Genomic DNA, 23311 nt, shown 5'->3' with positions numbered 1-23311 from the left:
GGTGTCCCTCATCATTTGTATAACCAGGTTTTTAAAAAGCCGCATCAAAGTCCTTGACAGGATAATAAAGCACCGATGCTTTAATATCCTAGCTGTAGCGCTCGGGCCCTGACCCTGCAGCGGGTCTGCCCTTCTGGAGATCTCTCCCTTTCCAGCCTCATTTCTTGTCCTAAAACCCACACCCTCCCTCCCAGCTCCCCCCACCCCGGCTGACAACGCTCCCTCACGACCCCGCCGCCCCCGTTGCTGCTCCCGCCTCTCAGGTGCTCTGCCCGCAAACTTCGCGCTACTTCAAGGGCTCGGCCAGGCCTCCTCCCTCAGGGCCGCGGCCCCGGCGGGCGGGAAGCCTCCGGCGCTGCCGGCGGCCGCCGCCTCCCGGATCGCTCAGCCCAGCCCGGCCCGGCCCCTCCTCCGGCAGGTGCGGCCCTACCGCCCCGGGCCGCCGCTGCGCACTGGGCGGGGCGGGGAAGCTCCTCCCGCTCGGGCACCGGAGCCGCGCAGCCGGGTCCGCGACGCGGGAGCTTCTTCTTCTTCTTCTTCTTCCCCGCGGTTCGTGCGGACGTTTCTCCCCCTTCCCCCGTCGGAGCGGGGCGGAAGGGCGGCCCCGGCACCTGCCGCGAGGTGAGCGAGCGGCCGGGCCTGAGGCGGTGCTTCGCCGCCGCCGTTACTTAACCGGGGCGGCGGGGCGAGGCGGGGGGGGCGGCCGGCGGCGGCGGCCGCCGCCGCCGGCCGCCCCCCCCGCCTCGCCCCGCCGCCTCAGCACCGGACTTGGGGGAGGGGGGCGCGTGTCCTCGTTGCCAGGGAGACGGCTCAAACGGCGGCTGCGTCCCCGCTTAACGGCCGGCGCCCGCCTCAGCGCTCCCGCCGGCCCTCGGCTCGGTGTAACCCCGGGGGCGCCTCGGTCGCTGGAAGGTGAAACCTGCAGCCCTGGGAGTCGAAGAGGTGCCTGCCGCTCAGGTGGCGGAATGCCCGGTTCTGGTTGGGGAAAGGTTTGGTGCTGGGCACCGGGTTTCCCATTTGGTGAATCTTGGTCAACCCAAGGGTTGCTGTGGTGCCGCGGGTGGGTGACCCGTTGCAGTCCGTCTCTCCCCGGGCGTCGATGGAGGGTGAGTCCGGCCTGCGGAGCGAAGCCGGCGTGTCTGCGCGGTCTCTGGCAGAGACCGGCTGGCAGCTGATACGCGCGACTGGCACACGCCAACGCTGGGGAGCAGCGTGCCTGGCACCGTGCGCTGCGATAAAACGCAAAAGAAATAGAGCTGTGGTTTGAAACTTAGCAGGGTGAGATAAACTGCAGGCGTTGATCTTAGCAAATAACGGGAATACATATATATTTTTTAAGCTTCTTACAGATTTGCTGTTGTAGTAGCAGGGTATCTTCCAGATGTTTCAGGAGCAAGTTGGGGTGAGACCTTTTTGCGTAAATGTTAATGGCAGCATTTGTTCAGTCCTGAATCCCGAGGCCCCAACCCCGTTAACTGTAGCGCGTAGGGTGAAGAATTCCTGTCGCCTTGCCAGTGCCTGTTGATTCTGGGATCTGCCTGTGTGAAGCAGTTGGCAGGGGTAAGGCCTCTCTCTGAGGGTTGGTCAGCAACTGTTGAGAGTTTTTATCTGAAAGCCAAGTTTACTGTTTAACTAGATCCTACAGCAATCCAGTAATGCGCTGAACAAGTAGTGTAGTAAACACAGATGCTTAAAAATCGACCAATATATAGCTACTCAGTCAGATCTCTTTATTCTCTTCAAGTTTACAAATGATTAGAGAGAAATTTTTACTTAACTTTGAAAGTATTCCAGACAAACTCCTTTATTCTGTCTGCTTTTCAAATTGGAAATAATATGACAGTATCTGTAAAGCATTTTGTAGTTATTATGTACGAAGTACTAAGCCAGGTATGGATACTCTTGGGAAACTGTTGGGGAATAAGAAGATCTTTCTTTAGTAGGACACTGTAAGTAATGCAGTCATACCAATTAATGCCTCTTAAGCATAAGATATTTTTTTAGGTTGCTGACAGTTTTTATAAAATATATCATTGTGATTTACTATGCATACGAGCAACAGAAGTCTTGGTTTCTTCCTGCATATGTGTGCATGGAGAAAATGTGCATTTGAGTTGGCAGATGTGGGGAAAATAGTACTTCTGATCTTTAAAGGAGGGAAGAAGTTACATCAGGGTTTCTTCAAAAATGATCCAGTTAGATTTGCAGGTATATCTTGCATTCAATTCCAAGCGGGGGCAAGTGCTTTTAGGGAAGGGAATTTTAATATGGAAATTGAAGTCTTGTTTATTTAACAGTTTATAGATCAGCATGTTATATGAACCACACAAAATATGAGATTGAAGTATCATCTTAACTGTTAGAAAACCATGTGATATTCTGAAAGTAAAGATGACTATGCAGAAGTTAAATTTCTGGAGATATTTTTGGGAAAGCAAGTTCGGAAGTGACTGAATTTCAAACAGACTCTGAACAGAAAGCATAGAGTCTTGCCTTGGACTGCAGACTCAAGATTCCCTAGTATCTTCTAGCTGAGCTGTAATCTTGTTTTAGTCTATCTTCACTGTAAGAAGGATGTGAACTGCAGTGTCTAAGAAGTCTGTGTATTGCTAAATGCGTAAGTGAATTTGACTCAGGACTTGAATTTGAACACACAAAGAAATTTGAGTAACATCAGGGAATGTGGTTTTTTGTTTGGTTTTGTTTTTGTTTTCTCTGATTGTTCGCTTTGTATTAAGGGGAGCAATAAATTTCCAGTTTACGGTAAGGAGAAGTATTGTTGAAACATCGGCAGCAGATGGAAATTTAAGCTTGCGTGGGCCTTTCCTTCAGTGGGTACTTGCGAAGTAAAGTGAGTGGGATTTGACCAGAGAAAATTGTGTCCATTAAAAAAAGTGTCAGTTTTTGTTATTTCCATTTCTGATTCAGAATGTGTTGCTTCTGCCTGAAAAATCAGAATTTGATACAATGTAGCTTTTGACACTGATGATCAGCTCCTACAATGCAGCAAAAAGGCACGTATTCAGTATGAAATTCATGGTACTACTGTGGTGGTGTTTTTGATCGACCCTGCTGACTGCAGTGTGGTTGACTTAATGGTCAAGAATGAAAGTAATTTAATGCCACGCTAGTATGGGGAATTGATGATTATGAATTCGACTAGAAATGTGAAATGGATTAAGTGAAAAATGAAATTAACTTAAACACTCAGCAGAGTGTTATAGGGAGAAACTAGCCGGACATAAATGTCATCCACTATAATTACGCTCACCTACAGTAACCACATAGTTGTCTCAATTTAATTCTTTTTAGCGTGAAGAAATTATCCTTCATATTTCTCATCCATCTAGGACTTTCAGATGGCACTTGGCAGTGTGTTCTGCGCTCTGAGGACTGCAGTTCCTCCAGAACTGATTGCGAGGGGGAGGGGAATCCCATGTTTGAATTCTTGTATCTCACTTCTTTGGAAGTAGTTAGAGGAACAGTGCCAAAGGCCTGAAAATTACAGAGGTTTTCCTAACAAATTATTCAATTTCAGGAAACCTGGTTTTTAATTTTTTGTTTATTCATTCCCCACAAAAATTAGTAACTTATTTATGGTATGTCAATCCAATTTCTTGAATTATTTGACAGTTATACTTAGCAGTGAAAGACACAGGATCCTTGATTTAGCAATTTCTACATCTTCACTTCGTATTCTGACTTAAACAGCCTTTTGACCGCTTATGAGATAAAATGACATCTGATGTTGCTTCTGTCATTCCATACGCTTACATTTGCAGGAGATTTGCTTGTAGATGTGTGCTTTTATTTTACAGGCTTTTCCTAACTTGATTTTAGAGGAATTTTTGAGATTTTACTATCAAAATTTGATTACTGGAAGTTATTAGAGAGTAGACACTTTTGAAAACATTTTTTAAACAATCTTTTAAAATTTATTTTTTGAAATATTGGCTCATGGGAGGGATTTACATTTGATTGAATTATGGGCTTTAAGCGGCTAGAAGCTTCAATTTGAGAAGAAGCTCGCTTGGGAGAGAATTTTTTGAGGGGCATCCCTGCTGAGTCTGTGAAGAAACTCCAGGGACCAGATGCAACTCTGTGAGGTAGTTTGAAGAGAAGAGAACGAAGCGATGATGCTGGAGTCTGGCCGTTTTAACTGGGAGGCCAGGAGAGCTTTGAAACTCCTGGTTCTGGGTGTTCCCATGTGAACCAGCCACCCTGAATCTGAATCTGCCTGACCTTTATAGAAAGGGAACTATCTAGTGTAGGCCGGAAAGGAGCTGCAGCGTGTTCTGGGCAGGTGCTGGTCTGTGTCCTAGGCCACAGTCTTTGCGATTTCCAGCATGCATGGAGGAACTTTGCTCTGATGACTGCTGAGTAACCTGGCCAAGCTGGATTCGAAAAATGTTTTGTCAAGATTTTATCAGATTTGTATTTTAGTTGCACTTTTAACTTTTAACGATGGGGAAAAACTTGACACTGAAATCCCTTACCAGACTTTTTGTGGACCGGCAGCGTTTGGCTTCCTTTCTTGGGAGGAAGTTTTGCACGCACAATATAACTGAATTAGAATACCTCTTGTGCTCTGTGCTGTCACTCAAAGGGAACATACCCTGTGAGAACTGAGGTAGTACTGATGGGTCTTTATATACCTACATATGTTGTTAACTCTTCACAATGTGTCTGTCTGTCTGGCTTGAGAAATGGAAGGTGTCCTTTCAAAAAATGACATTCCAGTAGTGAATGCCGTGCAACTTCTATTCACACTCATGCTGGTTTGAAGATATTGACTTTGATATCAGCAGTCGAAAGATTTCTCTGTGATGAGAAAGCAACAAAATGTGTACACAGTTATGAGTAAAATAAATTGGAGGCTTCAGAACATCAATGGTAGTCGAGAATATAGGATTTTTCTCTGAGTTGGATGACTACTCTGAACAATCATGTAAACTGAGAATGTGTTCTGCCAAAATTTCTGTAGCAATATGCTGCAGCAATTCAGAAGATCTTTAGTTGTAGAGAGTGATCTTTATAGGGTGATAAATATTGTAAATATTTTGATTCATCAGTATTTAAAGGTTATGGTTGTTTTGAAGAGTGTCTTTTTCTGCAACCATCTGTCTTTACTTTTCCTGACAGGAATGATATGTATAGTCGTGGGTTTTGACGGTATAGAAGATGTGATATTGCAGCCTAATTTAGTGTTGTGTTTTTCCTGAATGCTGTGATTACTTGGGGTGTATCTTAAAAACGTGTATGTGTATTTTTTCCTCTAGTAGTCTAAACTTTAACATCTTCAAGCTTTCTAACCCCTTGTAGTTCCAGAATAGCATTTCTTTCTACTCTTCAGTAAGAATATGCTTGAAAAAAATTCTCGGCATCACTAGTTTGGATAACAGGGGGCTTTTGTTTTGAAGGTATCATATCTAAGAGTGACTGAGGTCCATTTCTCCAGTGTTGATAAGACTTAATGTTTGTCCTGTATGGTGTGTTTGGTTTTTTTTAATAAAATGATTGGTTATGTGAAAACAACATTGCTTAGATTAGTAACAAATTCTGAAGTGGACATGAGCAAGATTATGGCCTTATTATGTCTAAAACATTTTCCATCAGGTTTCATTTCAGGTTAAATAAAGTAAAAGGGCTAGTGCCTCCTGTAAGCTAAACTGGAACTGTACCTGGCTTATCAAGACAGAACAGATAAAAACCTGGGATTGAAGAAATGTCATCAGCATAAGTAGAATGTATTCTTGCCAGGTTTATTTTTGAAATTCTCTAAAATTGGTATTAACGTTTTTCCCAACAGCTACATTTATAAGAAGAGAATGGCTTTGAATAATATTTTTTCCTGATCTAATACAGATTTTAAAATGATGTCTTTAAACAATAATAGGCTGTTAGTAATAAACCTGTTAAAAGGTTCTCCCTTGGAGGCGATACGTCTTTCATGTGTTTTTTCACTTTTTTGTGTTACACTTGGTTTTGACAGCCCCCTTTCAGTCAGTGACCTTTCTTCTTGCTTGCATAAAGCGAGAAAAGAACTGAGGTGATGTTTTCAGGACAGAACTGGGACTTTGACTTCAGCGAACTGTGGAGATAAACATAGAGATCTCAAGAGCTAAAGGCAGAACTGATGTGTGGAACTGCTTTAGTGGGGATAACAGTACCTGTTTTGTGGGTTTGGAATATTCCTGAGCTGAACTTCCTTTTTATTCCTTTTTTTTTTTTTTTTTCCTTTTTCTCCCTTAGTAGAAAGTCCAGGAAAACAAACAGGAAGGGAACAGAACTCCTTTCTAGCAGGGTCATGGTGCATCAGGCCTGCAGAGTGCACCGGAGAATGTGCCATACCCCTGCTGTGCTGAGCTTCTCATCCTCAGTGAGGTTACGCTAAAATACGCTCCTCATCTCTTGCAGTCTGTGGTGACTTTTGCATACAAATGCAACTGCTGTATTTGCTTGTTGGGAAAGTGCATAGGAAATTGAATGATGCACTACAACTATGCAATCTCATACATTTACTTTTCCTGTATGTGCTCCATTCTCCAAACAGAATCACAGAAGTGCAAGAACGTAGGAGTTGCTGAAATGTAAACAAGAGGGCTGGATGTGCTTTGCTTGCTTACTGAGGGGGGAGAACTGTGAAGTAAGAATTCAGCTTTGCAGAGAGCAAGTCAAACTCCGAATGTTTCTGTAGACAGGGCTGGCCTTCTAATACATGATGATCTCTTGCACCAACGTGACTGGGCCCTCAAGTGTATACTCAGTTTGAAGCATGCCATTTGTTTATGTTTTTTTTTTTAATGTATTTTATTAGGATGTTCAGTTTCTTTAAGACCCTTTAATCAGATCTATCGTGTTAGATGCTTTATGGAGTCAGATTCCACGCTTTAGATCTTTTAGATGCAAAAGGCAGAAGAGTCTTACTCAAAATGAGAACAAGTCATGCACAAAACTAGTGTACTATATACTTCTTGCATCTGTTCACATTTCCACAGGATTCCAAATCTGGCAGAGCGCAAATCTACCTTAAAGGGAGGAAAGATGCTACACAGGCCATTTGAATTTAGTGTCTTTGCTAATTAGAATTAACTCTTGCACTGTGGACTTGCGTTGATTTTTAGTGGTGTTGCTGGATAAGTAGAGAGAATTGAAGGCTGTAGTAGCTGAGCCTTGTCAGATGCATTTTGTGGCAGTTTAAGACATAAATACCTCCAGCTTTCCCCTTCCCTCTGCTCATGCTTGCCATTTTTCAGAGTAGAGCAGGTGGCCTGCATTTTGACTGGTTGTGGGCACTGCCATGGGATGTCAGTTTGGGTTTGTACCGTAATGCCAATGGGATGGTGGCAATGCAAGTGTTGCCTGTGCTCTGGGGCAGGAATTTGTGGCAGAGCGCGGGGCATGTAGGGGAAGGGACGTGGAAGCATCTTCAATGGCACAGATTGTTTCAATGAATTACATGTTATGATGTCTCTACGTTTTGTCCTGTCACTGGTCTTTGTACTGTGAATATAAAAAATTGTCTTTGGAAACCCAAGGAATGAATTTTCGTAGGCTGCTGCTTTAGTCTGTGACTGATTTATTCTTTGGCCCAGGTAGTGAGAGAGATTACTATGTGATTACCAAGTAGTCCATAGCAAACCAGACCAAGCCCTGAACACTTAAAAGGAGGAGGAAAAAACCAAAAAGTGTCAGTATAGCTATGATGTTCTAAAGATATGAAAGAGGTGAAGGGTGGGAGTTTATTTTCTGTTTGTTTGGGAATTTTTGTTGCTTTGTTTTATTTCTGAGCCAGTTGATACAGTCTGTAGGAGGTACGAAAAAAGAATAAGGCTTCTGAACAGAAGTGTTTCTTTTGCTTAGACCTGAAGAGGGCACAGAAGTCTTAGCCACTTGTCTGTTTCTTTTCTAATTCTATTTCTGATCCTAATTAAAGATCAAAGATTAGAAAGTATTTGAGATCTTCTTTTTAGACTTTTTTCCTTGAAACATAGGCTTTTTTCCAAAGAAGGAAAAGTTGTGTCTCAGACTAAGAGGGGTAAGGAAAGGTTGAAGAAAATCTGTAAATTCAGCACATTCGATTTGAAGAAAAAAAAAAAGAAAGCCCCTTGATCTGTTCTCAGTTAAGATTATTTTTCATCTGTTTCCGTGTGATACATGCATTCAAATGCTGTCAGAAGAAACAGATTTTATCAGAGCATTCAGTCTAATGGGTTTACGATCCCTTATGCATCTTGTCTGGATAGATGGATGACAATTGAGTAGAAGTTGTGGGTCAGTCTCTCCTTGCCTTTCTATCTTGGTTTGATACAAGATGTTCTTCAGCAATACTGGCTTAAGGTACTCATGATTCCTCCGCTTTCCTGCTGCAGGTTATTAATCTTGTGTTTTGCTGGCGTCACGGTTTGTGGAGGTGCACTGTGGACTGAATCACCAGCGTGCCTCTTAAAGCTTTAAGAAAAAAACGAAATAGAACAAGACCCCCTAAAAATTAAAAACCAACCCCACAGAAGTCTCTGTGCACTCTTAAGCCAGGTCAGACAAGAGAAGGAAGTACAGCAGCTGGTGTTGCGGCTGATCTTATACCCATTCTATCTTGGGCAAAGCAACTGTAATGAATATATGCAGACTAGGGAAAGACATGTTGACTGCAAGTGCTTAGTTTTTTTCCATAAACTAGGGGGTAAAATGTGTTAAATTAGTATTTTTATTTACCAACTTCTTGCACTGAACTGGAGTAAGCAAATGTTTTTACTGCAACTTGCCATAAATAAACAGAAGAATGTTTCAAAATATGGACCAGCTTTTGTGTAGGAGAGAGCAATCATAGCAAACCGGTTCTGTGAAAAACTGAAAACAAATAAAAGATGAGCTGTTATTCATGGTTTAAAAAGCAGAAGAGATTGTGCACAAAAGAGGCAAGTTATTTTCAAATACTGAAAACCATTGTTTGTAAACCTGGGACAAATTTCAGTAACATTTCATGTTCTCCTGTTTTCAGTCTTAAGAAGATCTCAGGAAAGCAAAGGCAATGACTTTAACCAACTCCAGCCTCAGAGAAGGGTGAAAATCTGCTCGAGGTACTGCATTCAATACTGCTAGAAGTCTTTTGAACTTCCCCAAGGTATTTCCAGGAACATTTCCTACCTGTTTGAGTGTTACAATCTTGCAGTCACTTACAATGTTGCAGTTAGCTAAAGCAAAGAATGCTTTCACGTAACAAAACTTTTCATACAAGGAAAGCTCTTCTTTTAGTACTTAAATTAATGAGATTATTAACTACTACATTGAAGTTATGTTTCTTATTATTTTGTGTTCTTGGCATTTTTCAGTCTAACAGTACTGTATAAAGTGGTAGGTAGGCAATACTCAGAGGAGCAGAGTATTTCCAGTTGTGCAGCTGAAGAGTGTATGTATTTGTGATTTTGTTCTTTTTTTGTACGTAGTTGTTGTTAAATGACACAAAATCTCAATATCAGTACTTCTTTTTTACTTTATACTGATACATAGTTTTTGTGGCTGGGTGATGTCCAAGTAGCTTCATAGCTAATAACTAACATTGACTTTTTTGCAACTTTTTTGTGGCTTTCATGCAACCACACCTGTGCCCCAAAGAAAGTCTCTAGCCTTAAAAGATAAGGGTAGACTCAGACTAGAAATGGAGCTGATGAAGTGGTAGTAAAAGTCATGCCTAAAGCTGCACCTTTTTTCTTAGTTATTCCCTGTGTGGACCAGGAACCTGTCTTAAGCAATCCTGGGGTCTTCAGAGAGAATCTCTTGGTTGTACGGTTCCACTGGGACCAAATAGGCTGGAAAATAGTAGCCATAGATTACATGTTTTTGTGACTGTGATGGCAGGAAAAAGAAATACAATGGTTACTGAAGGGATGAAACCTTCCATATAAACATATCATTAGGACATACAAGTTGACTGTGCTGTGTAGAGGTACCTGCTTAGCTCTGAACAAAGTAGCAAAGCCTACGGGAGCAGTATTGTTAGTACAGTGTTTTGTGTGGGTAACACATTGAGAAACTGCTTGGATGTCTCTGCCAACCTCTGCATTGGGCTGTGTTGAATGCAGGTGAGGTGGTGATCTTTCAGGAATTGCAGACTGGTAAATTCCAGTCCAGATTCAGAAATTTTATTCTCTATCTGTGAGAAATGGACTTCAAAGACCACACTTAATGATAAATTGCGGAAGTACTCAAGTCCCAGCAGCATTGCTGCGTTGGATTTCGAGTCATCTCTGTGAATGTTTGTATTGCCAGTAGCTCTTACCAAAGGAATGTCATAAATACTTAAGATCAAATGGCTTTTAGTTCTAGTTAGACTGTAGTTTGTATTCTTTCTCTCCTGGAAGTGGGGGAAGGACCCTTTGTTTGGTTATCTCAGAATTAGTGTAAATAAAGACATGAAAGCTTGCATTTATTTTTCGAATATAACTGAGAGTTGCCTGAGAGCATGCTGCGTAGCTAGTCACAGTGGTGATGCAACAGCTGCTGTCTGCTCACTGACTGGCAGCACTGTCGGATCTGAGAGTTAAAGTGCTGCAAGGTAGAGATAGATCTTTCAAGCCTATTTTTTAGTTATTTATTTATTTATTAGAGAAAAATTATCTTCTGATTAGGTGGGAGTGACTGTAGTGTTGCCAGGTAAATGAATGAACCTGGCCAAAGCTAGAAATCAGCCCTTTGGTTATAGTGACTCAGGTCATCTGGATGCAGTCCTGCACTTCTTGGCTGCATTCAGCACGTTATTGTCCAAAGATGGAAAGAAGCAGTGAGTCTGTGCTTAGAGTGCTGGATCATGTACAATACAACTTCTCAGTTCTTTGGCAAGGTGAGGAGGAGTCTGTCCGCTGTAAATCCTCTGATTCAAATCCAGGTTTTTGTGTGTGCCATTTGGTAAAGAGAGAAATCAAATGCCATTTAATTATCTTCTTAGTCCTTGGATCTATCTGCAGTATCGTTGGGCTTAGTCATTGGAGGGGATGGGTGGGCGCTTCAGGCCATCTTTATGCCAGTCAGCACCTTTTAGGCCAGTGTGTCTGTGTTCCCAGCTCAAGACATTGATGAATAGCATCCATTTGTTATATCGTTCAATGGCTTTTAATTTTAGCATTGTCAGCCTCAAGCATTCAAAACCCAAAGTCAGTTCCCAGACATCACTAATTAAATAAATTCAGACACTTTCCCTTAGCAGTCAGAAGTCTGGTGTTTTGTTATGTTTTCAAACTTCTCTCAGTGATCTTCAGACCTATAAACTTTATTCTTTGTTTGAAATCACAGAATGTTAGGGGTTGGAAGGGACCTCTGTGGGTCATCTAGTCCAACACCCCTGTCGAAACAGGGTCACCTACAGCAGGCTGCTCCCTGCAACACAACCTCCCTGGGGAACCTGTTCCAGTGCTCCGTCACCCTCAGAGGGAAGAAGTTCTTCCTCATGTTCAGACGGAACTTCCTATGCTTCAGTTTGTGCCCGTTGCCCCTTGTCCTGTCGTTGGGCACCACTGAAAAGAGTCTCGCCCCATCCTCCTGACACCCACCCTTCAGATATTTGTAAGTATATATTAGGTCCCCTCGCAGCCTTCTCTTCTTCAGGTTGAACAAGCCGAGCTCCCTCAGCCTCTCCTCGTAGGAGAGATGCTCCAGTCTCCTCGTCATCCTCGTAGCCTTCCGCTGGACTCTCTCCAGTAGTTCCTCATCTTTCTTGAACTGGGGAGGCCAGAACTGGACACAGTACTCCAGATGAGGCCTCACTAGGGCAGAGTAGAGGGGAACGGGAACCTCCCTCAACTTGCTGGCCACACTCCTCTTGATGCACCCCAGGATATCATTGGCCTTTTTGGCAACCGGGGCACACTGCTGGCTCATGGTCAACTTGTTGTCCACCAGGATACCCAGGTCCCTCTCTGCAGAGCTGCCCTCCAGCAGGTCCGCCCCAAGCCTGTACTGATGCATGGGGTAGTTCCTCCCCATGTGCAGGACCCTGCACTTGCCCTTGTTGAACTTCATCAGGTTCCTCTCTGCCCAACTTTCCAGCCTGTGCAGGTCACACTGAATGGCAGCACAGCCATGAAAGTTCCAGGTTCAGTTTGATTCCAGGAGATACATTTGGTGATGGGGAAGGAAACGACCATAACTGCTTTATTTTGTCTTTTCCTTACCTTAAATTATATTTATTTTCCAATCACTGCTTACCGTGGATTGCAACAAAAATTTTCTCTAGTGGTAGAGAATGAGTTAACATTTTCCTTCCTACATCAGTCTGTGTCAAATTTTGATTTGGAAGGTCAGTTGCTTTTAGTGGTGATGTTGTCCCATTGATTCTTCCTGAAATGTACTAGCACTGATATATGTGAATTCTTTTTTTTTGCTGTGGACCAAATGTAGAGGCAGTATAAATAGCTTAGGTGTGGGTTAGAGGCTGGGAATCTTAACTAATGAAAAAGTAATTGGAGTAAAAGAAAATTTTGAAGTGTTATGTTATGTTGTACAAGTCGGAAGAATTAATAAAAGTAAGTAAAATACAGTAATCCGGACTCCTCCCAAGCAAGTTAACTGTACTAAAGCTTATGAAGTGTCTAGTACAAAAGAGTGTTGTTTTGCTGGGCATGTGCAGTTTAATTTGGTTGTCATTCCTTTATGAAGTGGTTTGTCCCTTTTATGTCAGCTTTTACTTGTTTATAAGTTTATAGCAGCTGGAATCAAGTCCTTTACATTCAAACAAGAGTGATTATTAAGAAGGTAATCTCTGATCATGCTGATACCAGCAATATTTAATGTGTGTTAAATAATTAAAAATGCTAATGTGAGATCTTGTAGATAAAGTGCACAGTTAAGGCAATTAACAGGATAAGATCCAGTCCAATAAGTTGTTTGATGTAAATAATTTTCAGCTACCAAAAAACCCCCACCAGACAACATCTACATGGGGAAAATACCTGCGTAGTACAAGTCTTGTAACTCTGTGCTCTGAGCTTCTGAAGAGGTTGTGGGTATTTCAAATTTAGTCAGAGCTTTGACTTCTCCAAGGACTTCAGTAACATTTTTAGGGATGAAGTAACTGTTTTGTCCTTAAGTGTGTGCATGGGGAAAAAATTTCGGGGAAGTAATCTCTTCGGGGCTCTCTTGTAGTTTTGGTGTTACCATATCCCGGAACGCCTTCACTGTTTTCTGGGACATGCTAATAACAGTAATAGGCCACTGTTGTCCTGTTTGTAATCTATGGTTTCCTTTGGTTTTTGAATTCCTTCTCTACCTGGCAGTGTGGTTTTGATAGAGGTGTGCACCATGGCCGCTAGGAATCCCGTCTTGAAGCATACCCACAGGAATATGCAACTGCCGGCTAAGTTGGCTTTACGTGCAGCGCCATTGATTTAGTGCTGAGTGAAGTGCATCTTCTCCAGGGACTGCACCTGTCTCATTTTACCCAGTTGTGGCTTGCTCGTTGCCCAACTGCCTTTTCCAGTTCTTCCCGTTCAAACCCAAAGGCCTGTTCCATGCTGAAATCCTAGTTATCAGGGAGGAGTTTAAGTTACTTCCCACTGTGTAAGGAGCTCCATTCCTTTTATTGCAAAAAGATTGTTAAAATATGAGTGGCTGATTATTTAAAGATTTAATTTCTTCTTTCTTCACAGTGGTAATGCTTTACACGTAAGTACCCCTGGAGAACTGCGTGCCAGTATCTAGGCATTTCATAATTTGCCTAGCTGCATCTGTAGGAGTGATCTAGCATTAATATTTCACTCTTTTTTTTTTTTTTCCAAATGTGCAGCTGCATTTCTTCTAGCAAGCTATGAAATATTGCAATAAAAAGATTCACAGAAATGTAAGCTGTTAAAATATGAGTTTAGTCTAATTCTCATTGAAGACCTTGACCAAATTATTGATGAATTTGAAAATAGCAAGGTTAGACCTGAAATAAATAGTAGGTTATGATATATTTTGTGGAAGTTAATGGATACTCAGATTTTTTTAATTCAGAACACTCAGTATTTTCTGTGGCTTTCCCAGGCATTGTACTTAATGGAATTATCTTTTGAGAAGGCTTCTTAGTGTGGCCTAATTCTGAAATATTCTAATTTGTTCCCTTTACCTTTGTCTCTTGGAAGCATTGCATTTAAAAGCATAATGTTTTGTGATTCTTGGGCATTTATGCAAGGTCCTTTTATTGGTTTGGAGTTCTTTTTAGCGAGGAACATCTATCAGAAAACTTCTTGAAAATACCCTCACCAAAACTTTTGCTTTTTGTCAGGAGTCATTCAGGGCTCATCTTGCTTGCTGAAACATGGATGTCTAGTGCCATTTGAGATACAGAACCAGAAGAGAGTGGATGTCCAATGTGTCCTATGTTGTATCTCTCGTCTGCCCAGGGAGATGTGTTAGTTACTGTAGAGGGGCTGAAATGACAGTGAACTTCTGTATATTATCAACTGAATTTAAATCTTAATTGAACTTCATTGAAAAAAAAATCGGTGTGTGCATGTATTGCTTACAAAGTATTATTTTTGTCTATCAAGCGAAATAATCATCAAACTTCATATAAACAGCAGTTGCGCCAGAATTGCTACTGAGTTTATTGATCCTTAAAAAATAAAAACAGTACTTGCTCATGACAAAATAAATTTTTAGTGTTACAGTACAGTTGCTTTGGATTGGTATTAATTCTAGCCAGGAGTTCAAAGGATTCTTAGGCTTTTCCAATAAATGGAAAGGCTGCAACTCGTAAATGTGCTGCACCAGGACACTTGAAGAGAGATGTGGAGCCATGTGTATTCGGTATGGTTTTGATAGAAGTTCCCCTTTTTGCTCCTTCTGTTTCTAAGAGATAACATTTCTTCAAGAAGATTGGAATGTGGAATAAATTGGACACATGGGGCTAATATGCTCTTGCATGCATACAGTATATTCATAGTCTTCTCAGCTGTACCATGGAGAATCACACAAAGCACAGAATCGTCTAGGTTGGCAGGGATTTCTTGAGATCATTTAGCCCAAACCACTTAACCAAGCGGAGTCGGCTAAAGCAGTTTGTCCAAGACTGTGTCCAGAGGTCTTTTGAATATCCCCAAGAATGGAGACTCTACAGCCTCTCTGGGCAGTCTGTTCTGGTGTTTAACCATCCTCACAGTAGAAAGTATTTTCTATTGTTCAGATGAAATTTCATGTGTGTTAATTTGTGCCCATTGAGTTATAGAAGAGGCAATGTTTTAACTTGAATTATGAGTAGCTATTTGTGATTTTTAACAAGGTAGTGATTGCCCTTTTAATTTTTAAAATATATCTTTTATTTTAGAACCAAGTGTTCCTAAAGCCTTTTAAATTTTATATATGTGTGTGTATATATATATATATTTATTATTGTTTGGCTGTGGCCGGCAACAAAAGGGCCACGCGGCTGCTCTGCTGCCCCTCCCCTCGCTGGGATGGGGAAGAAAATGTAAAGAAAACAGGCAAAAACTGGTGGGTTGGGATAAGGGCAGTTTAACAGAACAGCAAACAAAGGGAACAGTAACAACAACGATACCAATCAGGAGAATACACAATACAAACAGCAGAACGAACAGAGCTGCTCTCGCCACTCTCACCTCCCTTGTCGTGTGCTCCCGAGCTGCCTTCCCGCCGCCCAGCTCCCCCCAGCCAGAACCTGGCATGGCGGCACATGGTATGGAATACCCTGTTCTGTTTGGCCAGGTTGGGTCAGCCCGCCCGGCTGTGTCCCCTCCTGGCTTCTTAGTGAAAATTAACCCTATCCTGGCCAAACCCAGGACAATTTTATATTTTCATGTATACAGATGTCGTCTTGGCAAAAGCTCAGCTCCAGTTATGTACAAGGAATTGTGCTTGGCACTGTGTAGGTTTCTGAAATGTAGTGGGCTTCTGGTGATTGGCGTGCAATTCACAAACTTCAGTTAGGCATTTAGGACTGTCTCTGCAAATCATCTTACGTTTGGTTCTAGGAGTGGTGTTCACGAACCTTAGAGACTTGCTGAGCTTCCCATTTTAATGTCTGGGTAGTAACAGATGTTTAAGAACAAAGATTCTCAACATGTTTGCATGTGTATGAAGGGAAGAACAGGATGTCAATTTAGCTCATAGAAAAAAAGCAAAGGAATACATGTTTAAAATTCCTCGCTCTTCTGAAAGTAAGCATTTAACTGTACCTTTACAAAGTCTTGCATAGGTGCCTACATTCACGGTGCCCTTATGAATTTTAGTAGTGAGTTGTTTCAGAAAAGAAGTGTTTAGTTTCTTTTGAAATTTAGCTTCTCCTGGTTTTGTTGGGTGTTTTTTTTTGTTTTTGTTTGTTTTAATAATCCAAGAACTGTTGGTGCAGCACTCACCTAATAATGGATCCAAGTTCAGTTGTCCTTGCTGTGGCATTCAAAACTGTTCCTCTCACCTCCTATGAGGAGCAAAATAACTATCAGACTAGAGGCAGAACTAGGTACGCATGGGATTATTCTTGATTCCCTCCTGCTGTGTGGTTTATTGTTCCACTAAGAATGTGCACTTCAGGTCAGAAGGAGAGCGAGTAAGAATAGGTGTCCATAATCCAGTGATGAAGGTGGTGTCCTGGGAACAGGGAGACCTGGTTCTGTCCTGGGAGTAGGGACCAGAATGTTGAATTGGCATTTTGAAAACAATGCTGTGATACAAATTTCATGTACAGGCTGGTGCACAAGTATTAAGGAAATGTGAGATTTTAGTGTGCTTTTTCTTGTTTGGTCAGCTTAAAAGCAGAGCTGATAGAAAATGTAGCTGTTTAGGGTTCTCCAGTTAGAGTATGTCTGCAGTCACCGAGTACTTCAACACATTTCCATTACTGATATGAGGTTATTACTGAGAAGTGACAGCAGATGATGGAGTTTCTGGTCTGTCTTTGACTGCGAAATGTGTCAACAGCTAATGCTAGTCAGACCTGACTTGTGAATTTATACAAGTTTTACAAAAAATCCATTGAACCACCCAGTCGATCTTGAAATCTGTATGTACCCAAAGGATTTTAAGTATTAATTTCTCAGATTGTCTCTGAAAAAGAGTACAGCACAGTGAAACCTGATGTTTGCAAACGAGTACTCAAATGTCTCTCTAGTAACCTAATTGACAGAGCTTAATTAGAGTGATCTTTTACTTTAGTACAAGGTATTACCTTAAAGTGAGTTTCTTTAAGCATGTTGTCAAAGACATGACTCACACTATAAAATGCATCATGCGCACCCTCAAAATGAGTCTTTTTAGACTACATTTCCTGTCACCTCACCTCCCTACCTGGCATGTCCTTTCTGCCCTGAGAGGTATTTTTATTTGCTGGATTGACACTGGATGTTAACGACAATGGTCAGTATCAGAGCAGTTTCTAGGTAGCTGGTCTGGAACACAGAATAAAGTCTGTGTTGGAAATGGAATGTATGTTGAGCAGAGGACAAGAAAAAATGAGAAATCTCATGTTTCAATAAGATATGCTAGTATGAAGTCTAGATGTCTTATGCAAAGCTTATATGAAAGCCCTGGATGAATCCCTGGAGGAGAACAATCCACTAACTCTACCTTCAACTTGGAGAGGGCATTCAGCTTTTTGGCTGCATAAGAGGTCAGGTGTCCTGATGTTTTCCTTTGTGTTCCCAGCAGTTCCGTGAACCACAGCTTTCCCTGGCAGGAGGTGGGAATGGTACTGTTCCTAACCATCTGAATTCTTCAGAAGCTCACACTATAGCAGGTTGTATTTGCAGGGAGCAGCAAGAAGGCTACAGTTAGTTCCCCTGGTAAATCTGTCCCTTGATACACCTCCTGAGTTGAGAGCAATTTTCCTTCTATTGGTATGGTAAAAGTTTTCTGTCCTGGTTAAATTGATTTTGCTTCCTTTGTCCAATTACAACTTTGTATAACCCTGTGTATATAGCAAAGCTCCTGCAAATTTTTAGTTGTGGGATTCAAAAAAATCCCTCTGACTTCCTCAACGCTACTTTCCCCATTCCAGATCAGGCTTATCTGTGTTCTTTTCTAGCTTAGCTAGTTGAGGTTATAGAGGTAGCAGTGACTGTGTAAACATGTTACAGACAGTGAATTTAAGAAATGGTCTACAGTAATAGAATAGTGTATGTGATGGAAATTCTTTTTTTTCTAAACAATAGATGCTTTTTTGATCTGCAGAAGGCAGTGTAAAGTGGGGTGAAAGGCTGGAAGAAACCATCTGTCATGGGGATAGCAAATGAGGGTTTGTAGCTAGGGAAATCGGTGTCCTTCTGGAATTACATAGGCTTGATGCTTTGTTAATCTGTAACCATGGTGCGTACAATGCTTCTGAATGAATTTTTTGGATGGTTTAATGAAAGCTTGGAATAAAACCAATACAGTTCAGGTATGCTGAAAGTTCTAAAGAAAGAGGGTCAAGAGAAGTTACTGCTGCAGATGTAGCGGTGCAAGTTCTAAAATTCAGATTTTGCAAGCCCCAGATCACCATTTTGTGAGACAGGAATTGCTATGCAGCAAGCAGTATTGAAGATGACTTGCATATACCTCTTCAATCTGTCTTCCCTCTAATTAGACCTTACAGGTTTCTTCTTAAAGACAACCATAGAATTACAACATACAGAAGCATCTTTACAGTTACTGCTGTGTATTTAACTGTGACAGTTTGAGTATGTTTGTATGTGTATAACTCATACTGGAAGAGTCCTCTACAAAATCTCACAGCTGTTTTTTTCTCCTGGAAAGAAACAAAGTTAGGTGTTGGTCTATCCTGTATGTGCTGTCAGATTATGTCTTTCTGAAATACATTTCAAAAATGTAGTTCTAGTAGTAAGTAGTGATAACTGGGATAGTCTACTACAAGGTGGAGGAGAGAAACTTCTGGAGGAAAACTCTTTCTGTCACTTACTGTTTGAGGGTAATTAAATAACTTCCCATCACAGAAGGGAAGGTATGTGGTTAGTGCATGGGGCAGATGGAAGGTGGCAGAAGTGATCATCCCTTCTTCCAGGCAGCTGATCATCCTGGAAGGAGAACTTCCACCTGGAAGATTGGTCTGGCAGGACAAGAGAAGTGCGGCAAGGAACTGTGAACTTTGAGTGCAAGTGACAAGACTGTAGGAGACCACTGAGATGAGCGGGGAGAAGATGCCTGTCAGGCTCTATGTGATTGAGAGAGGGTATTCCCAAAAAGCAGAGATGACTACATAGACTTCACTGCTTACGGCTTTTGTGATTGTCATGTGTAACAAAACTTGGACATGGGCAGCCCTCTCCATTCTTTCCCCCTACTTCTTGCCCACAAACAATGGCTTGTCTGTACGTCTTATTTATTCTGGTCTAATTAGTTTGGATTTTATATTTCAAACCAGAGTTCTTTAATGTTTTAATAAAATCTGGCTTTTCAGTATAGAAGTGTTTTAATCACTCCGAGTTCATTGTAGGGAAAAGGTCTAGATTGGATGGATCTACTGCAGAGCTCTAGCTAACTTCAGATCCTGTCACTCTTACTTAAACTTGTAAGTCAATTAGAAGTGAATAATATGAAGAGCTACGTGTGAAAATTCCTTTGATACTTAAAGCAGCTTGCAGCTCAACAATAATGCGGGCATCCCTGCAATACAAGAGTTTATGCTGGTATGGCATTAACCAGGCTTATAGATGTTTTGATATAATCTGAGTGTGGAAAAAGGGCCCTAGGGGAGTGTGTATGTCTTCATAACATTATTACCCCTCATTGCCTTCATTTTTAACACAAACATAAGTCATATGAGAAGAATTTCACTTTGCTTTTTTTTAAAATCAAACATGCATGTGTTAGGAAGTGTTGGAAATGGGAATACCTGTGCCTTTTCTTGTAGTAAGATAGGCGACTTCAGTTTGGTTATTGGAGCACTTAGCTTTTTGCCTTTTCTAGCACTCTTGGCTTCACTGGCATGTAACTTTTTACCACTTTTAAAAAAGGTAAACTAAAGAAAAAAAATCTGAAAGAGCTGTACTGACTTCATGGAACAGCAACATAATTGGAACCATTAGCACTGAGCTCTGCTGCTTGAGGAAGCTGTCAAGTATTATGCATTATAATCCAGCACAGTCAGCAGAAAGTGAAGGAGAGTGTTCTGCAGATACTTCTCTACAAAAAAGATGAGAAACTTGATGATCTTGATTTCTATTCCAAAATCTAGATGGAGTGGGCTTCAACAGACATTGGTTCTTTTGGTTGCTTTATTTGAAATCTGATGGTTTTGTGTCACATGCAGGTTTTAGTCCATGATCTTCCCTGCCCTTGGCTCTTTGTCTGTCTTCTCCATGCCTGTGCAGTCTTCACTCCTGAACTGAGCATTCAGTTTTCTTGCCCAGCAATTAGGACTATTCCCAGCTGACCTCTGGCTTCTCTTCCTGTGATCGTGCTGTAGAAAAATCCATCCTGTCTCCTCTGTTTTGCCTGGATACTAATCTGATTTTAGTATTGGGCACTGTTCCACTATTCCCCCTCCCCCTTTGCAAAAGAGGAAGACCAAGAAACAACTGCAGCCGTCTCACCTGGTCTTCATCACCAGCTTGCTCCTTACTGTCTTTTGTTTCCTTTTCCATTTTCTTTCCCACTCTTTGTCTCCTCTTGGCCTCATCCAAATCTGTTTTCATCATCAAGATGAATGACTCCCTGCCCAATTCGCTTAAAGCTGCCAAATATCTTTTGCTGCCCTCTTCTCTTTGTAGAAAGGTGTTTGCAAATATCTTTGTTTTCTTACATTGAAGAGTGGAGGAGTAGGTGGTATGGCAATTGTGTCGCAACAGGCTAGAAGGCAACTCCTGTTCCTTCAGAGCAGAGTTCTGTACTTTAGTGTTTGATTTAAATGGCAGACTATTTTTTCTGTCCAAAAAAAGAGTCAAGAACCCAGAAGCTCTGTAATAAAAGAAGATTCTAAATGCCCTGTTCTGTCCTTGACTTGACTGGAAATTTTAACTTTTTGCAAAGCATGTTTTAAACTAGTAGTGTGTATGTTAAAGGATCTCCAATTAGATATTTGAAATATTTATTGTTTTTTCATATTCATTAATAACTGGCCCACATCTCTGCCACCCCCCATTTCCATGTATTTATGAAAGAAAAAACATAATAACTAGAGAAAATCACATTTATAAAACTGCCCGAGATGGTTCCTATGTGAGGAGTTTACTAGAACTTCGAAAGTTCTTAGAGAACGCTTGTGTTTGGTGCGGTGATTCAAAAGCTTTGTTTGTGCTAGTGACATTGCATGGCCCATTCCAGGCCAGAACTTGAAACTCAGGCATACTTGTCAGTAGACCATTACAACAATCTCTGGCTAAGTCTTGACCTGAGCCGTCTCGTGCTCTCCCAAAACATTTGCAGGCATGGCTTGGGAGTTAGTCAGTGACTTTTCCCAATTAGTTATTTGGATGGGGCCATGTTATTTTGGAGGCCAGAAGAGACAAAATGTGGGCTAGTTATCTGTATGGGCAATGGCATCAGCACTGGCACTTTTAAATTGGCTAATGTTGATGAAACTTTTCCTGCCTTCTGAGGATGCGTGTGGATGAAATTATCTACACTTCCAGTGAAGAAGTGTCTAAGGTTTCCTTTGGCTTGTTAGTGTGTATGAAAAATGTCAAGCTAATTTAATGATACGAGGTAAAATTAATAGTGATTTTAGTGATCAGTTACTGTATTACTAGAGTAAGCTGTCAAAGTAGAAACATGGAGGCCAGTAACCTGTTGCAATGCTTTGATGATTGGGGAACCGCCAGTTGGTCGTACTGTTAGGTACAGTAGGTACAGGCTGTTTTCTTTTTTCTTTTTGTCTGATTCCTGGTGTTGAAAGCATCCACTGAACACACAGCAAGTATTTTATGCTATTGTAATTATGCTGTGAGGGTGAAAGAGGCTCCCTGAAACAGCCTGGTCGCTGTCCTGGAGGTATAGATTATCTGGAAGTATAGTTCTGCCACCCGGTGGCTACTGCAGGTCAGTCTTAGAGGGTGCAGCTGTACTTCACTACTGGTATGCACAGCCTTTTTCTTTTAAACTTCATGAATGCTGTTATGTGGAGAAAGCTGAAGGCCTGTTGTAGGTCCCATAGAGATGTATAATCTCTCTAAGCTTTTACTGAAAGATATAAATACTCATTCACTGGAAACGCCATTACTTAATAGAACTCATGATGGTGTATAACTGGTTGCCTAAGTTACACAAGGCTGTCCACTGTCTGGTGGTCACTTAAGCTTTTCTTAGCATTTTTATGTGGTTTTGAGCAGAAAATGTGATCATTTATGTTTCAGAGAGGTATAAAATTTCTAAGGTCATGTAGACTAACTGGCAAGACTGTAGACTATCTACAGTACTGTATACTCCTGTCTGGCGTAAATACTCCATATGCAGATTTGAAGTGGTTTCAAAAACACACCCACGTATTTTTGACTCTTACTACCCTAGAGAAGAATGATTGCTGTATTCGATAAAAGCACCTTGATGGTTGTGATGGTTAAAAATACAAGGCTTATCTGAGTGAGGCCCTGATGCAGTAGGCAGTGTTTCAGAGTGTACCTCACTCTTGCGTGTCCATTTCATTATTGGCTTCTAGAGTTATCAGGAGAGATAATTATGATCTCTCTGATTAAATTTCTGTTGCTCTCCATTATAAAACATTCTGACCTCATTTAGAGAGGCTTTCCACATTTTGCAGCAAACGTCAAATTTCACAGAAGAAAAATGCTTGGGTTTAAAGAACAATGGGTTTTTTGCTGGTTTTTTTATCCAAAGAAAATGCAAATGAAATTCCAGATGAAAGTTCAGTTGCAAACCGCTTAAGTCACCCTGTCTTTTCTCTTCCTGAGCTCTACAGGAAAAACCAAAAATCTTCAACGTGTACTTTGGCAAAGTGACTGCCACCAGCAGTATGCCTTGTAACTGAAATGCCAGAGAGCTTTCACCCTGTCCCTTCATAATGACTGTGGAATCAGTGTATGGTTTATATACTTTACTTTGAGAGTGCTTTGCATATTTGTTTTCCAAGTTTCAGAAAGATGAGAAAAGAAGTTCTCTCAGCCGTTCCCTAATAATGACACATGGATCATGTGTAAGGAATGGCCTTCTCCTTTTGTCAGGTGAGTGAGTAGTATCATAGCTAAAATTATAGCAATGGTGAGTGGCTTTGAAAAGCTAAGGTGATAGTGCACAGTGGTATGTTATTATAGTTGTATAAAACTGATATTTTTTTTTCAAATGAAAGATGTTAAACAGTACATACACATCCTGGAGACAAATGTATTCTTGAAAGTCATCGAGCTCCAATTTGTGGTTTCCAGTAGAACTGCAG

The 23311-nt window shown here is 41.4% G+C and overlaps 1 protein-coding gene across 14 annotated transcripts in view; it reads left to right on the top strand.

Annotated features, from left to right (window-relative positions):
- KLHL32 (kelch like family member 32) overlaps nucleotides 1-23311 on the top strand; it is a 154240-nt gene that overhangs the window by 17782 nt on the left and 113147 nt on the right. For 9 of the 14 annotated variants that reach the window (XR_012763216.1, XR_012763214.1, XR_012763209.1 and 6 more), the window contains exon 2: nucleotides 9002-9124. The exons of 1 other annotated variant lie outside the window; for it this stretch is intronic. The gene's annotated coding sequence lies outside the window, so the exon portion shown is untranslated. Of the gene's footprint in view, nucleotides 1-492; nucleotides 622-9001; nucleotides 9125-23029; nucleotides 23100-23311 lie in introns of those variants that run through there. 4 more of the 14 variants (XR_012763210.1, XR_012763211.1, XR_012763213.1 and 1 more) reach the window with 4 other exon arrangements.

Source organism: Opisthocomus hoazin, chromosome 2, assembly GCF_030867145.1.
Source record: "Opisthocomus hoazin isolate bOpiHoa1 chromosome 2, bOpiHoa1.hap1, whole genome shotgun sequence".
NCBI lineage: Eukaryota > Metazoa > Chordata > Aves > Opisthocomiformes > Opisthocomidae > Opisthocomus > Opisthocomus hoazin.
This window is presented reverse-complemented; position numbering and strand designations above follow the sequence as displayed.